Source organism: Mercenaria mercenaria, chromosome 7 (genome assembly GCF_021730395.1).
Source record: "Mercenaria mercenaria strain notata chromosome 7, MADL_Memer_1, whole genome shotgun sequence".
Lineage (NCBI taxonomy): Eukaryota > Metazoa > Mollusca > Bivalvia > Venerida > Veneridae > Mercenaria > Mercenaria mercenaria.
The window spans coordinates 70,362,569-70,378,552 of NC_069367.1; the positions used below are offsets into that span (position 1 = coordinate 70,362,569).

Here is a 15,984-nt window from a genome sequence, read left to right on the forward strand (position 1 = left end):
CTGCAGGCAATTCACTGATAACTTCGGTGTAATTATTGACCTGATACGCTATTTATTTCAGTGTCGAATTTTTAATTATTAGCTTGACTGTTTTTCCATTTAGTCATCTTAACATAATGGATCGCTTTATGGACATTTATGGATTAAATGCAACAGGTGACTCGCCGCTAATATTTTATCCTAATTTGCCAGACTACGTATTATATCTGACAGTTGTTAGTAGCATTTTTTCTCTTATTGGGTCAGTAAATATCCTTTTGGCTGATATTTATGTACCAGATATTCAAAATTTCGCACGAAAACTATATACATGTATATATCTTACGGCAGCCAACTCACTGGATAACTTTGGTGTAATTATTGCAGCGATTTTTTTTGCCATTTTGGGAAAGCGTCCGCGTCCGGACAATTTGGGAAAAATAGCGTCGTTTTCATCCTAATTGGGAATTTTGTATAACATACAAAATTAGAATAACCCCTTTCCTGGATCTAATTGAGTTACACTAGAGCTAGTGTTCTGACCATCACAACATGATACAGTGGCCTGACTCTGAGATAACAATGGTTGTTCTAAAGGCACACACTCTGGCACAAATTCAACCGGAGTTACACAAGAGTTCTCCTGACTCTGACATGAAAAAGACACCGGTGTCGACGATTCAACGGATGTTTCCTAAGTTAGAACAGGCTGTGAAGATGCCCGTGAGAATCTGAACTCCACAAGGTTTTGCAGCCAGCAAGCTTGGATTTTGTTAGCCTTTGAACATTATATTTGCTGTTGTGACTCATTGTTCTCACAGTTTCTCACTGGTTCTATAGTAGACGCAACTTGACCGCGATGGTTGACCTTAGGCTGATTATTCATATCGATTATTTCATTATAGTAATCAAGGGTGCTTAGGGCAGCCATGTATATTTATATTGAATAAGTTTGTATACATTGCAGTATCAAAGTAAATATACTTACATTTGATCAATTAAAACTTTCAAATACACTAATTTTTATTTACATAAATTAATATTTCCTTTTTCTCGTGCAGCTCGTGTTTTACGTACACTCCTTTTCAATAATAGGTTGTGTCTCATTATGTATTATAATACAAAGGTCAACCATCGGGGTCAAGTTGCGTCCACTATACAGAAAAAGATCGTGGAAACCGATTACCGAAAACAATACATGGTGCGATTGATTAAATTCGCGCTTGTGATGACAGAGAACAAGTTCTGAATTTTAATCGGGTATTTGCCCTTTGGTCAAAATTAGGAAACACTCGATTAAAATTCGGAACATATTTTCTATAATCGGCGAATTTCAAGATGTCGGGACAGCAGCCGTTTCAAAAATGTTTGTAGGTCATTTTTGGGAATAATTTGGTCTGAAATTGGGAAAAATGGTCATTATTTTCAATTGGGAAAGGGTCCGTTTTACGGACCCTATTAAAGAAGGAAAAAAATCGCTGTATTGGACTCATACGTTATTTTATCATTAACGACGACACGAGAGCGTTTGTTGGTTGGAATTCTATAGAAATATTGGATATCTATGTTTTTCAAGAGCTCTTGACGTCATATGCCATGCTTCGTCTGTGTCATTCATTTGGACCACCATAATTGCATTTTACATCTTTATGCATGTGGAATCTCCCAAAACTGCAAAAGCGATGTCTGAAAACTCCTATATCATGTCATGGCTGGGGATTACCAGATAAAGTAATTAATTTTACACTTGAGGTCTTTTGTCAACATGGATAATTTCTATGAGGCAATATTTTTAGAATTCCAGTCTCAGGCCGACCTTTGTATTTGGTTTAAATTAGTCAGTGGAGATGTGGTTAATGACCTAGAAATTAAGACATAACATCTACATTGTCTTTATTTTGTTTGTGAAAAAATAACATTTAAAGAACAATTCAAATATAATGTTATTCATTCCGTCTCTAACTCAATTCTATCATAAGTTCTATTAAAAAACAACCGCTGTCTTGTATTGACTTTTTATTTTTTCATACCTCCATAAACAATATTTAGAAGTGGTTTATATACTTTAGCAATACCGTGTGTTGTCCCGTTATACTATGACGTCTATGGTGAGAACTTTTCAACATACACAGGTCCATGGTGTTGGATAAGATTAGCTTTAACACGTAAAGAGACCGCCATCATAAACTTTTGTACGGATAATACCATTATATATATAAAGAGGTGTAAATCCAGAGAAGATGCAAAAATCAGAATTATGATGGTAAAATTATTTACCTTGTTTCCATTTGATTGCAAAACCTTTTCATCTATTATATGGTTAGCCTTGTCATCAGATAAGTATCGTCAATTGCTTTATATTCGGTGTTCTGACTAAACAATACACCATTTTATTTTTGTCTCCGAGTTTTATTCTTGACTTTATTACTAATAACTTCATTGTATGATTTGAAGCTAGCGGATGGAATTGCTGACATAAGAGTGTAATCGTTTGGTCGTAATCGCAGTTGTGAATAATTTATTTTTGACTTGTCATTTATAACATTAGTGCATGAACATTTTCAAGTGCTGAGAGAAGAAGCGAGGTGGGGAGGGGGCAGAGGTACGGGGAGTGGCAACTTTCCAAACCCAACCAAATATGTGCCGAAAATATTTGGAAAACGCCTATTTATATGCTGAAGAGTGGACGTTTATGTTTTAAAGAGATCCAATGTGCATTTTTACTAAAACAATTATTTAATAAAATCTGTATGAAGAGCCTGTGGGAGCATAGAATGCAATCAAGCAAAATAATAGCAGAGTCTGTTCATGAGAGGTAATGTAAAGTACTACACCCCTCACGCCCCCTAGCACCGCTTTAAGCAGACCTCTGTAACCCATGGACATTGAGCGGACTCCATGATCCCAAAGGACCAGAAAATATCCCGGTCATTGAGCCCCTTGAAAATATAACTTTATCTACCAGTTCTTAAGCCCCCGGGTCTGAGCTACTCCGGTCTGTTTCGTTTTACCCTTAATGATACTTCTCATGTTGAACTGCCTTCAACCCTTCTACAGTTGGACTCTACGCATTCTTCTTTGACTGTACGGAGGACTCTATAATGGGTAGTTCTTAACTTCCACCGGGACTATGCTATTTTGTTTCGTCGGGTCCTTGAAGGTCTTTCCTTTGATGCTCTGTCTTCTGCAAAGACATTGAGTACATGCGTTTTTTTCTTGAGGATTGCCTTTTATATATATATATATTTTTTTAAAGTTTTACATAACGTGCCGTCTGTTGCAATCGCGTGTGTTAGGGATTCACCATGCGGGGATAACTTTTATTTACACTGTCTGTCCTATGACTTTGGAACATAGTTGAGGTAAGAGTGAGGTTAGGTGCACTATAAGCCGGTTCAGTCTCCCCAGTGGTGTTTTGCAACTAACCGTTCCAATTTGGTGCCCCCACTGTGTTCGTTTATTTGTTCGATTTGTCCTTGTGTGTCTGCTTTGTGTGCGAGTGTGTATATGTGCAAGTCTTCGCGCTGAGTTGTGGTTTTGGGAGGCTGCTTTTTTTAACATGGCTTTCCCTATTGGATATTTATCCTTGATTTTATTTTCTGCAAAGGCATTGATACTTGCGTATACGTGTCATTAGCTTTTCTTTTTTTTTTGTATATATTTGCATGAGCATGTCTATGTTTTACATATCGTGTCTGTATCGTTACGTTTGTCCCCAAGCGGGGACTACTTCTATTTACACCATTCCAAGGCGATGTCCCACTGTGTTGGTTTGTTTACTTTGTCTTCGTTTGTCTGTGTGTTTTGTGTACATATCCATTATGTGAATGGATAAATATAACAAATAATTATTTTTGACTATATTATTGCACATATAGATAGGTAATATACTGATTATCTACACATCTATATATCCTCAGGGGACTGCGTGTTTAGGACATGGCTTTTCCAATTGGACCTTTGTCCTTGTTTTATTTAGTACTGCTTTCTTTTCAAGCGTGTCGCTATGACGCTTGAGGCCATAACGTAATAATTGTGACGTACAAACAGTGGTTTTCTTGCATAGTTACACAGTTTTCGTTTTCTCTGTTGAAGAATAGGGATACAAATCGGGTCGTGTTAGAACATGTCACCACAATGAATAAACTTTTTGATGGTATTCGTTCCATTGTGTAAGACAATATCCGTCCGAAATTATTTTTTCACTTTCACCAAGTTATTTACAATTATCAAATAGCTGATGTTTTTAATATGTTAATATTTCGTCGGCATCGGCTTCACAAAAGCTTTGCTTGTAAGAAGGTTCTTAAGAAAGTACTGGATGGAATACCTCACATGGCAGGTTTCATAGCTTTGGCTTACATTTTATCAAAATTATGCCAGTTTTTAATGGTTTGCGTGTAAGCAAGTTTCTGACTAGATGCTTTTACACTCTTCTGAAGATTTCAACAATGAACCAAAATGACCGCTATGAGCCAGTTTCAGTACCTTTGACTTACATTTTACAAAAGTATGCATTTTGTATGTATAACATACATAACCTTAGAACTTATTATCAATTAATATGGCGATGAAAAAATGAGCTAGAAGTCTAAAAATCGTCTGAACATCTTTTGGCAAGTATATAACACGACAAAGTTACTCGTGTTACAATATCTATTTATTGATTTCAATACAAATAACATCTTATGACCAATCAGCCGATCACCTCAACATGACTGCAATAAAGAACATGACTATATTACAAACATTTTAACAGTTATCAACTGCAGAAAGCACTGAAATTAGATATGAATCATCCTATGATGAAAAAAGTATTCTGTCACTAGTACATATGTACTGAATATTTTTACGCAAAGCTAACATTACAATGTTTTAACACAAGCAAAGCCGTCTTATTTAACACTTATGCTAGGTCTTGTGCACGCACTACACAAAAAATAATTTGTCATATGATCCAGGACTTTAAGATGAAGTAAATACATATTCATATTGTAGTTCAGCAAAACATATATGGCCATCACGTGACTCAACAATAAATATATGTTCATCTTGTGATTCACCAAAACAGATACGTTCAACTTGTGACAGAAAAATAATTATACTTTTGCTTGTAATTCAGCAATAAATACAGGTTTATTTTGTGACTCAGCAAATTGTGACTCAGCAATAATCATATATTCTTCTTGTAATTCAGCAATAGATATATGTTCGTGTAGATGTAATGATGGTTATAAGACAACCTAATAGGGTTAAAGGTACAAGACAGATATTTGAACTATAAAACACTAAATATTTGAAACTGACACTTCAGAATGTATAGCTACTGAGATCTTAATTATTTATATATTCCGTCAAGTACACAAACAGCCAGCATCAAAAACTAAATGAAAATATATGTATTCTATTTTTTCGATATAACATATACAACGGAGAACAAAAATTAATGATATAAGGTAATTCATATTTAAATAAAGCATGGTCAGACTAATCTTTATCATTGAGATTGGAAAAGTAATTGATGAACCTACAAAAGAAAAAGAAGGAAGTTCCATCAAAAACAAAACCAAAGAAAATACATGTATGAAAAGAAATGGATAAATTGCATGATGACATTGAAACCATTTGGATTTTTTTTTCAGAAATTTAATACACACAAGAACATTTAGGATATATAAAAAGACTAAAGTCGATGATGGCGTTGTCACGAATGAAATGGATAAAGCGATATTTATGTAACTTTTCTACTGTTGTAGAATTCTTAATTTAAGTATAGAAAACTTGGAAAACTATGTTTTAACTAGCTCTAAACTTCCCAGTAATGACCATAATGAAAGTTCAAAATAATCTACGGGTCTTGACAATATTGGTTCTTAGCTCTTAAAATTAAATGCTCCTTACATATGCTAAAGTATTTTGTGGATTATTGATCAGAGTATCTCACTGTCATTTTTCCAAGATGTATCGAAAAATGCCAAAGTTGAGCAAACTTGAAAAAATGTAAATATTTAAATACCCAATTTTGCCGAGGTATTTTTACATACTAATCGTGTGGTGTGTCATTTAAAAAAAACACACAAAAAAAACAACAAATGTTTCATGAAACTCAAAGAAGATTTTAAAAGACAGTTGTAGCAGACTTTTTGAACAATATATATGTTTATTTCGTGATAAGATTAAGTAATGCAAACTATCAATGTTTCTAGCTAAAAAGTCATAAAACATATGATGTAAAATTCCCTTTACAAACTTTGTACATGTATGCACCGTTTACACATGTTTGAACTCATTTACATTGATGGGAAAATGCACATTTTGGTTATGGATGGGAAAATACACATTTTGGTTTGACCCGTATGACGTCAACTGGAAGATAATTTCGGAACCAGGAGAGCAAAGAAAGTGATATGTTATCCTTGTAAACAACAATAACATTAGCCTCTTTTCAAATACAGGCTTTGCAAAATTGCAATGCAGACTACTAATGTATGATCGAATGAAAATGTGTCTGACCGACATTTTTATGATTTAAAAAAGGGTTATTCCAAATGTCCAAATAAAGTAGTATTGCATTAAACAGTTTAAAATTGGATGTTCAAGATTGATAGACAAAGCATTAAACATTTGCTACACTTTTGTCTAGGGAAATCATTCTTTACTAGTTTAAGAGTGTAAATGTCTGACATTCGGTCAGGGACCTCTCAATTAGTAACCAGACCTGCTTAAAATTCAAATTACATGTCAGACGATCTAGCACCTTTAGCGAAGCATTCATTGTATTAAAGAGCTTTATAGCGATGCATCGAATAAATAACACAGAGGAGGAGAAAGGTCGTGAGGTTCTATTGCTAATGTAATCTAGTTCGCCTGCCATATCAACATAGTTTGATTTTACAACGTGTTAGTGTCAGGTGAATTTAGTATTAGACAGCTTAGGATGATACTCACGTGCGTCTTCTCCCTCGTCAGTATTCGTCTGCTCAATGAAGTAATCATAGCTCGATGGGTAGTACAGTGTTGAAGGTTGTGAGTTTTTATTTGAAGAATCTGAGATTTTACCCGTCATTTGACGAAAGGGAACCTCGTTAAGTTTAAAGGAAAGTAAAAAAAAATTTTCAACAGTTGTTTTAAATTTTTGCCATTGATGCAGTATTGGTGTTTTTTTTATAATACAGTAAACCATTGTTAAGGAGGTAGGTTACCTTGTTACAAGGGTAAATTCAAATTAGTTGAACCGCAGCATCTTTTTGTATTTCGTGTAATATGAAGTTTTAACTGCTAAAATCTCAGTTTCGTTTGTCTCTGTCCCTTCAAGTTCAATTTTAATCCAGGTTTGAAGAACATGACCATCCAAAGGTATTTCATATTGAAAGAAGAAGGAAAATACGGATATTTAACACTTTTCGGTGTATTTTAGTTTCATTGATATCCGTAGAAGTCAACATAATCTATAATTTTACTAGTATGCACGTTAGCTTTCTAAGATAAGCTTAAAATGTATATGTCGCGGGGCTCGTGTTTCCATGGTAACGCATTTTCTCTCAGATTTAAACAACTATGTATAAAAATAGGGGTTTTCGACGGCTTCAGTGCCATTCTGTTAATGACCAACATGGAATATTTGGGTAATATTATTAGCAAAATACCAAGCACTATACATGGTACCCTATTTTTCTTAAAGTTTAAAGTAACCATGGCAACGGAGATGTTTAAAATGGCTTACATCTTGCTTTTTGTCGTAATTTCTTATAAAATAATATTGAATAAGATTATCTTTCTAGTTGATGTAGCTTTAAAACATATTATTTCTAACGTAAGTTATATTTTCGTGTTATCTGCATTTATTCAAACAAATTTCTAAGCTTAGAATACTTACAGCAGTACCCCTCGTCTGGCATTTTTCATGGAAAAATCGTTCAGCATGCTACTATTATTCTCATGGATATTGTTGAAATGAAAATAAAAAGCCGAAGCTGTGTTTCTTAAATAGACTAGTGTCAACGCTTTTGAATTTTACATTTAGATACATAGGTCACGGGCTTCGTTTCCATGGTAACATCAATTCAGTTCAAGAAACCACAATTTTCTACTGAAATGTGAACAGTTTTAGATCTTAGTTTTAGTATATAAATAACAAATTATCAACGGAACCTGTAAAATAGGTATTACAAATCAAACTGCTAGATTTTTTATTTGAAAATGGCCGTAACAAGTAACCTCTCACCCAACTATATTCCAAATAACATTGGTTACCATCATCCATTTTCTTACATTCCGCATAACATTTCAATATAACTACATAAAAGAAGCAAAATATTGATTATTATTCAGAGCAAAAGACTCATAAAAAATATTTCAGCAAATAATGGTTATTTGAAAATAGTTTGAATAAAGAAAATGCACAGAATTACGTACTTTCAAGATAAAAGCTGTTAATTTTGCGCGGTAACTGACACGTAACGTCATGACGTCAATGACGTCATTTTAAGGCAACATTGTTTTGAAGCGTTTCTGCGGCAATTTATTCATTATTTCTGCATTATTAAACCATAAAGCGTCAGATCGAAGACAGGTCTATGATTTGTTTTCAGAAGAATGAATATACAAAGACATTTAGTTTGTCGTAAACGTCGTCGTAAATCGTCACGCTAGCTTCCGGTTGGACATGCGCACATACAAATATAAAGGTAACCTACCTCCTTAAGCTTGACATACAAACATTGTGTACAGTAAATTGAAGTTTAACTCACTCATCTGACTTCTCACAGATGTAGTGCACGTTGATATGGCACGAGTAATCATTCCATTGCCACGTCTTATGTCCATTGTCTCGTATAACGGCGCAATTCTCGTCAGAGTGGTAATTATTTGGTTGCCCCGGTTCCCAGCCTGAAAAGGCAGCCGATGTTAAAGGTGTGTGACTGTTCATCCAACTTCAAGTTCCTTCCTCGCGTATATCTGATAGAGCTATCCAGAACACAGCTGAAATAACAATGCTCCAATGAATTTAAGCTGTGTACCTTTATAACCTTTATATAGGAAACATTAACATTTAAGATTCTTCAAAAACAATACTTTGAAGAAAGTAAATTATATTGATTTAACTTAACTCAACTAACTCAGCTCAACTTTATTGTCAATCGGCATCTATGTAGATACAATGCCAATGACCATTTAAATATGATACAAAAGTGAAATATGGCAGAGACAATATTATTATATCAAACATTTCACCATTCTAACATTACCTTAAACAGCATATAACACATTACACATGTGTAACTACATAATACAAACATAAATATTCATAATGATACGCTATAATTCATAAAAACGACAGCTAACTGATTATTAAGAGCATTTATTTTGTATTATGTACTAAGCAATTTTGTATTGTCTAACTCTTCTTTTTAACTAACAGTGTAATTTAATTAGCCAACAGTAGACCATGAAATACTAAACAAAAATTTTTTTTTCGTATAAACATAAACTTGAACATAGAAACTTAAACAACATATTAAAGATACATATCAAAGTCTAGTTTATAATAAAGTCACGAGAGGAAATGGAATTTTCAGAAGGAGGAGTTAAGAAGGAATAAATTGTATGGTATTACTCTTCAGCAATTTTGCTTCTGCTTTTAAATAATTATTTTCAATTTCGTCGTTGATTTCAACAAGCTGGCTATCCAGTTCACGACACGCTTGCTGTAAAAATGAAAAAAAAGTTCTTTAGTACAATGTTTATTAGAACAGTCTTTTATGGTTATATTGAAGAGCACATAACGTCAGATATTTCAGTGATCGTGTAAAATATAAAAAAACCCTAAACAACCATATACGCGTGTTCTCTTCAATTTTGCAAAAAGCAAAGCAACAATAAAGATCTGACAAAACAGGCCTGAGGACAAATACCAAAGCAGCTCAATCATAATTCCTACAACGGAATCGTCCTCCTGTTCTATCGAACACAATCAAAGAGGAAAGCGTTGCATCCAACTGTAAAAGTTCTAAACTTCAAACATACGTTTTGTCTAAATAGATGGGTCAAATCTTATTTTAGTAAAACTGTTCATAATCGCACCGAAAGGAATTTGAAAATTTGAATGTCCCAGCATGTTACGAAGTTTGTAAGTGGCACCACAATAACAGTCAGTTTTTGTTTTTTGCTGACGGCGATTGTAACATTTTGTTAAAGACATTTCGCACTGAAACTTATTGGGATAAATAGTATCAAATATTTGAGCTAACAGAAGACACACATGATACATGTAGCCTTATGCTCATGCAATAATAACTTATGTCTGCATATCTGAGGAAAAGATTAACACGTGTATAAAGTCTTCTTCAAAACACGTAAAGGTAGAGGGTACACTACTTTTTTGTAAAAACAATAAGAATCAAATGATTTTCCATTTTAATAGGACCTGCTTTCATCTGTAATGATAGGTTGACTGAAATACACATAAAGCTGTTTTAAAGATACATTTTAAAGGGACAAACCCGCACATTTTAGGCGGAAAATAATTTCTCTCAAAAGTCCATAGAAAGTGAGCACTCTGAAAGTGATGGGAGGTGCAAACTTATTCTCATAAGACGTTTGCAAGATATTCTTATAAATTACCAAAAATATTGTAGTAAACCGTTGAAATAATGCAGAAAATTTGCACTTGTCTTGCATTTTTACCAATATCTAACTTTTTACACCCACTTTATCATTTTTTTCAGTGTCATATATACATTTTATGCCAAACTTGAACATGTTGAAAAATTTCACCCAAACAAACATTTCTTATATAAATGCAAACTGAACAAGCACAAACCACATATTGCAAATTTCCTATCAGAAATAAAACAACGAAAACAAACTGAAAGTGTCATAGCACAAACTAAGAATAAACTAGCTACGCATAATGCTAAATGGAGAGATATAAATATTTAACAGAGAACCCCTACATAAATACCCGTTTCGAAACACATTAACAACGCTCAGACTAGGAATTCACATAAACGCTAACACTCTTCTACTCTCCTTTCCTAATTCTAGTACTGCTTTTCTTCTTTATTCTGTAAGCAATACCGATTTCAATATTGTTCTATCATATCATAAGGTTGGTAACCTCGTTTTGTACAACAGTGTAAACTGCGTAGAATATTGAACTTTCTGTATTGCATTGTATATATGAAATTTAAATAAAAAAAAAAAATAAATGTACAAAAAAAAAGAAGAAAAATTTCACCCAAACCGTGGGCGAGTAGCTTTAAAGATGCTATTTGTATACACAGCCATTACAAAGATACACTATCACACAAAAAGTCGTAAGGTTTTACATAGTTCGAGCTCCTATCACCGAACATATTATACATGTAAATGTAGGTAAATATCCCCGTCTGGAGAAGCTCTAGAGGCTAGGATAGGTCATAAATTGATGTACAAGTTTCTACACGCTGGGTACAATATATAGATGTGTAGGTACAGGCATCCACGTTTCATTATAACTCTCTAAGAATCAACATAAATCGCTCATTAACATTTTGACCGACGGAAAGACGTTAAAACTTTGCGGATAAATAGGATTTTAATTTTAGTAAATAAATAAAACGCTCCTGGTACTTATGCTCTTTCGTAGAGGCACCGTTCTGATGAAATTTTGTTTGATAAGTTATATAATTTGCTATTATTACTAAATACTACATAATTATTTTATATTAACTTGACGTCATGATTATCGGGTCAGAAATTATAGTTTTGACCTTTTATTGAAAGGGCACAGTTTCCTATATAAACATTCTGTTATCTCAAATCGTTATTTTTGGAAACAAAAAATCGGTCTTATATACATCCCATATTGGTATAATATTGCATTTCAAATAATTCGAATTAAAGTTGAAAGTTAAACCGAATTCATCTGATTAAAAAATATAATGCTTAAGATATTCTGCCAGGATATATTATCTAAACCTTATATAATGTAACTTTGCATTTCAACACACATAATGAAAAACAAACATATATGAACTGTTTATCCAGATCAAATAAATAAGTTTCCTTCGAATTTTGGACTGCTGTTATGGTAATCAAGGCCTTAACCTTAAGCCTACCGGCGACCAGTGTTTTTTAACTATATATAAGACATCATACGAATCGTAATCGTATACAGCAGGAGCACTTGCTCACGTTCAATTATACAACGGGACGTAAAACCTATTCGCCGTGTCAAAATCAATTAAAACACGCAATGCCGTCGTTCAGGTTGCTTGGACCTCATCGCTGTGGATTCAGAAAGTAGATTGTTTCATGTCTATAAACCATCCAGATGGCTTAAAGAAGGTCAATGGTCCTACCAAGGTACATGAGAATGCCTATAATAATGCCCAAAGTCCTACTCACCCGAGGTCTTCCGTTAAACTCGACAAAAGCAAAAGCAAAACAAAAGCTTCTGCTAAACATGAATATTATTTCTTATTTCAAATACATACCATTGCGCCAAGCCAGGACTCGGTATCATGGCTGAAGTGATAACAGAAAGCACCATGTGTCACAAAACCAGTTGGACAACCTAGAGCTATGTAAAATATTTCTGTTAACTTCCGTTTCTTTTCAAAATCATTTTCGTTAACTTAACAGTTTGAGAAAATATACGGAAGTTAACTGATGCTTTGAAATAAAATGCTGTGAAATAAACTGACACCGATAATATCTAAAACTGAAATTCTATTTTACAAACTGGAATATACCGGTACTTCAGTTAAAATGCAATATATTACAAAGTTCATATTTTAATAGAAATACCTACCGGTACCAGTTCCAATTGAAATAGTTACAAGTAGAAACAAAAGTTTTACATAATCCATGGTTGAACTTTTACAGAATAAAGCTTTAAACAAAGCCATACCTTATCAGCAATGTTATGAATATGTATGTATTCGTCACAATTAGGCCAAAAGTAAATGATGTGCATTTTATAAGTTAGGTTGAACTAAATTGTTTTGTTATTAAAGTTACAATAGTATTTTAAGGATTCCAAGTATCAGAACGATTAAGGTTCGGTTCAAAAGTAATCAATTAAGAGGGCAGTTGGTGCTTTGAATGTCTCTATTCTTTGGATAAGATTCAGCTTGTGGATCTTTTGCTAGTCACATTGTTTGTAAGGTATCTTGTATAAGTTTTGTGCGTATCTGAGAATTAATTCATATCCGTTCAATTTTTAAATTTAAGATCAATGTTTCTACACCAAATCATTCTGAATTTTTCGTATTCAGTGAAAACACTTTAAAGGCCATGTCTCCAGTGTAACACAAAACTTTCAAACTTTTAAAACAAACAGAGCAGAGCCTCGTAACGTAACCACCAAAACAGTTGTCCTCGAGTCGAATGTTCCGGGCATAATGCACTTACAACCAGTGAAAAAATATCATATTCTTACACTAGAAATACTCGATTTCTTTACAAAAGCCACGAAGGAGGATTACATGGTAATACAGTTAAATAAAATCAAACAAAACTGCCTGTCTACGTTCAGTGGGGAATATTAAAATGTTCATTTAAGATTTGGACAGTTTTCTTGTGCAATGTTTGTGTAAATGGAGGATAGCGTTGTGTGAAGACGACCACTCTTTAACGAACTCTGCGTTGGCATGCATTGTAAAATATATTAATCCCTGTCTGAAAAACAAACACGGCAGCAGAGGTATGTCAAATAAATAAAATTTAAATACATTCTTTTTTTGTCATTTGAATTATTACGAAGTAAATCCATGTGACAGAATACGACACTGACTTAGATATTGGTGTTTAAGCGATCAAATCGATAATGAAAATATGAGGTGCACTAATTGTCACCAAAGTATAACATTATTTATGTCTACAGGATAATATAAATGTCTTTTTTCTCAAATAAAATACATGTTTCTTGAATGTTGCATAATGTACCTAGCCGACGAAAGTGAGTACAAAATTAAACGGTAAATTGTCCGTTGCTTAGTCTGTTCTCTCAACAAAATGATCGCTGACATGTTTTTCTCATAACAAACATATATCACGACGAACATATTTTTTTAAAGAACTGACATGGTGTTAACAGCTTAAATAATTCTGAAATTAAACTATCTGTTTCAGACAAGATGTTTTTCAAAGTGTACTGTACATTTATGCCTCCCCACACCGCCCCACACACAAACACACACATGGCCGTCATTTTTCCAGGGATAGGGAAAGTCACGTTCCAAAAACGCAGCCTGCACACGACCTACAAACACACACATAGACAAAGCAAACAAATGAAGACAAATAAAGGAGCATCGTCGGATACTGCCTTGGAACAAGCAGTGGCAAAACATTGCAGGATATTAAACAAGTGAAGACTTAATCATACATACGTCGCCAACATTAAATCGCCTCTATTGGATGTAGTAGTACAGAATACTGACTAAAGGTTATGATTTTTGATAGTGCACATTCAATGCGTACGTATACGCAATGCGGGAGAATTAATGCCGACTTACATACGACAGTAATTTGGCACGGTAAGGGTTAAACATTTTGCGTTACATATCCTAGAATTTTATGTTCAAATATTTATTAGAAGTACGAGTTATAATAACTGAAGCATTCTAATTTCCCAGTAGTATTGATTAACAGATCTTGAAAGTTCAGACATTGTGAGCAGTCAACTACTGCACAGTGTTAAGATTACTCAAGAAAATCTGCATTGCATTACCAGACTGATATACGGTGGAAAATCACAAAAGGCTTTCCTATAAATTTAATAAATATGACAGAATAACTGTTTTAATTCTGGTAGGAGGTACCAGCAGGTATGTTACTCCAGTCATAGTTGATGGTATTCACAGAAGTATGCTGGATTGTATGAAACCTGACCAAACCAGACTATCTATCTTCTTATATTAGACATTTGCGAAGCCGAGTGTGAACAACTTGGACAATCGATTTTTCAAATGGGCCATCTCAACATAATTTATGTTATGTGGTATTGGAAAAATATGTGTATAAAGGTGTTAAAGTCTGGCTTATTATACCACTATACGTAGGTGATAGATTTGGCTTTGTCTGTTTGTCCGTTCGTCTTTCCTTCGGAGAGAATTTGTGCTATACATGTCGTATTGAACGACCGTCAAGAAATTGTAAAGGAATGTTATTCAACATAGTTGCGCACTCGTGTTTTAGCACATCTGAGCACAAAGCGCTCAAGTGAGCTGCTGTGGTAGAAATGTGTCCGTCGTCCTTCATCGTCCACCATTCACAAAGTTATCGTTAACACTCAAGAGGTTACAAGTTTAGTCCAATCTGTATGAAACTTAGTCAGAATATTTGTGTTAAGAAAATCTCTGACTAGGTGACTAAGTCAGAGCATAGAAAAACTTTGATAACACTCTATATCGTCTATATTAGCCTTGGTCAGAATGTCTATTATTATAAAATTTACATCAAGTTTTAAACCGAATTATCTAGGACAAACATTAATTTCACTAGGTGAAGTTAAGAAAAAACATTGTTGACACATTAGATTCATATCGATCTTTATGAAACCTAGTTAGTATGTTTGACTTAATAAAATCTAAATCTAGTTTGAAACTGGATATTATCTGGGAATAAAACACGAGTTTGTATCATAGAAAAATAAACATGGTTAACACTCTGGAGGCAATAGTTTCTACTGGATTGTATGAAACCTGACCAAAGGGTTGCCTTTATCAAATGAGGGTTAAATGTCATGCATCGTCAAAAACTATGTCACTAGGTCAAACAATTAGAAAGCCTTGTTAACACTTTAGAGACATAATTGTTAACCTGGTCTGTATGAAACATAGTCCTACTGTTTATCTTTAACAAGTCAATGTAAAGCTTGAAACTTTGTCATCTGGCTTAAGGCAGTACGTGTTAGCATAGAAAAACATTTGTTATATTCTCCACATGAAACTGAATCAGAACATTTCTCTGTATAAAATGTAAAATTTAAAATAGGGTTATCTAGGATATAAACTA

General features: G+C 33.8%; 1 pseudogene; it reads right to left on the reverse strand.

Moving 5' to 3' along the window:
• Positions 1-8,097: 8,097 nt before the first annotated feature.
• On the reverse strand, positions 8,098-12,872 carry LOC123555324 (C-type lectin domain family 17, member A-like; annotated as a pseudogene).
• Positions 12,873-15,984: the final 3,112 nt, after the last annotated feature.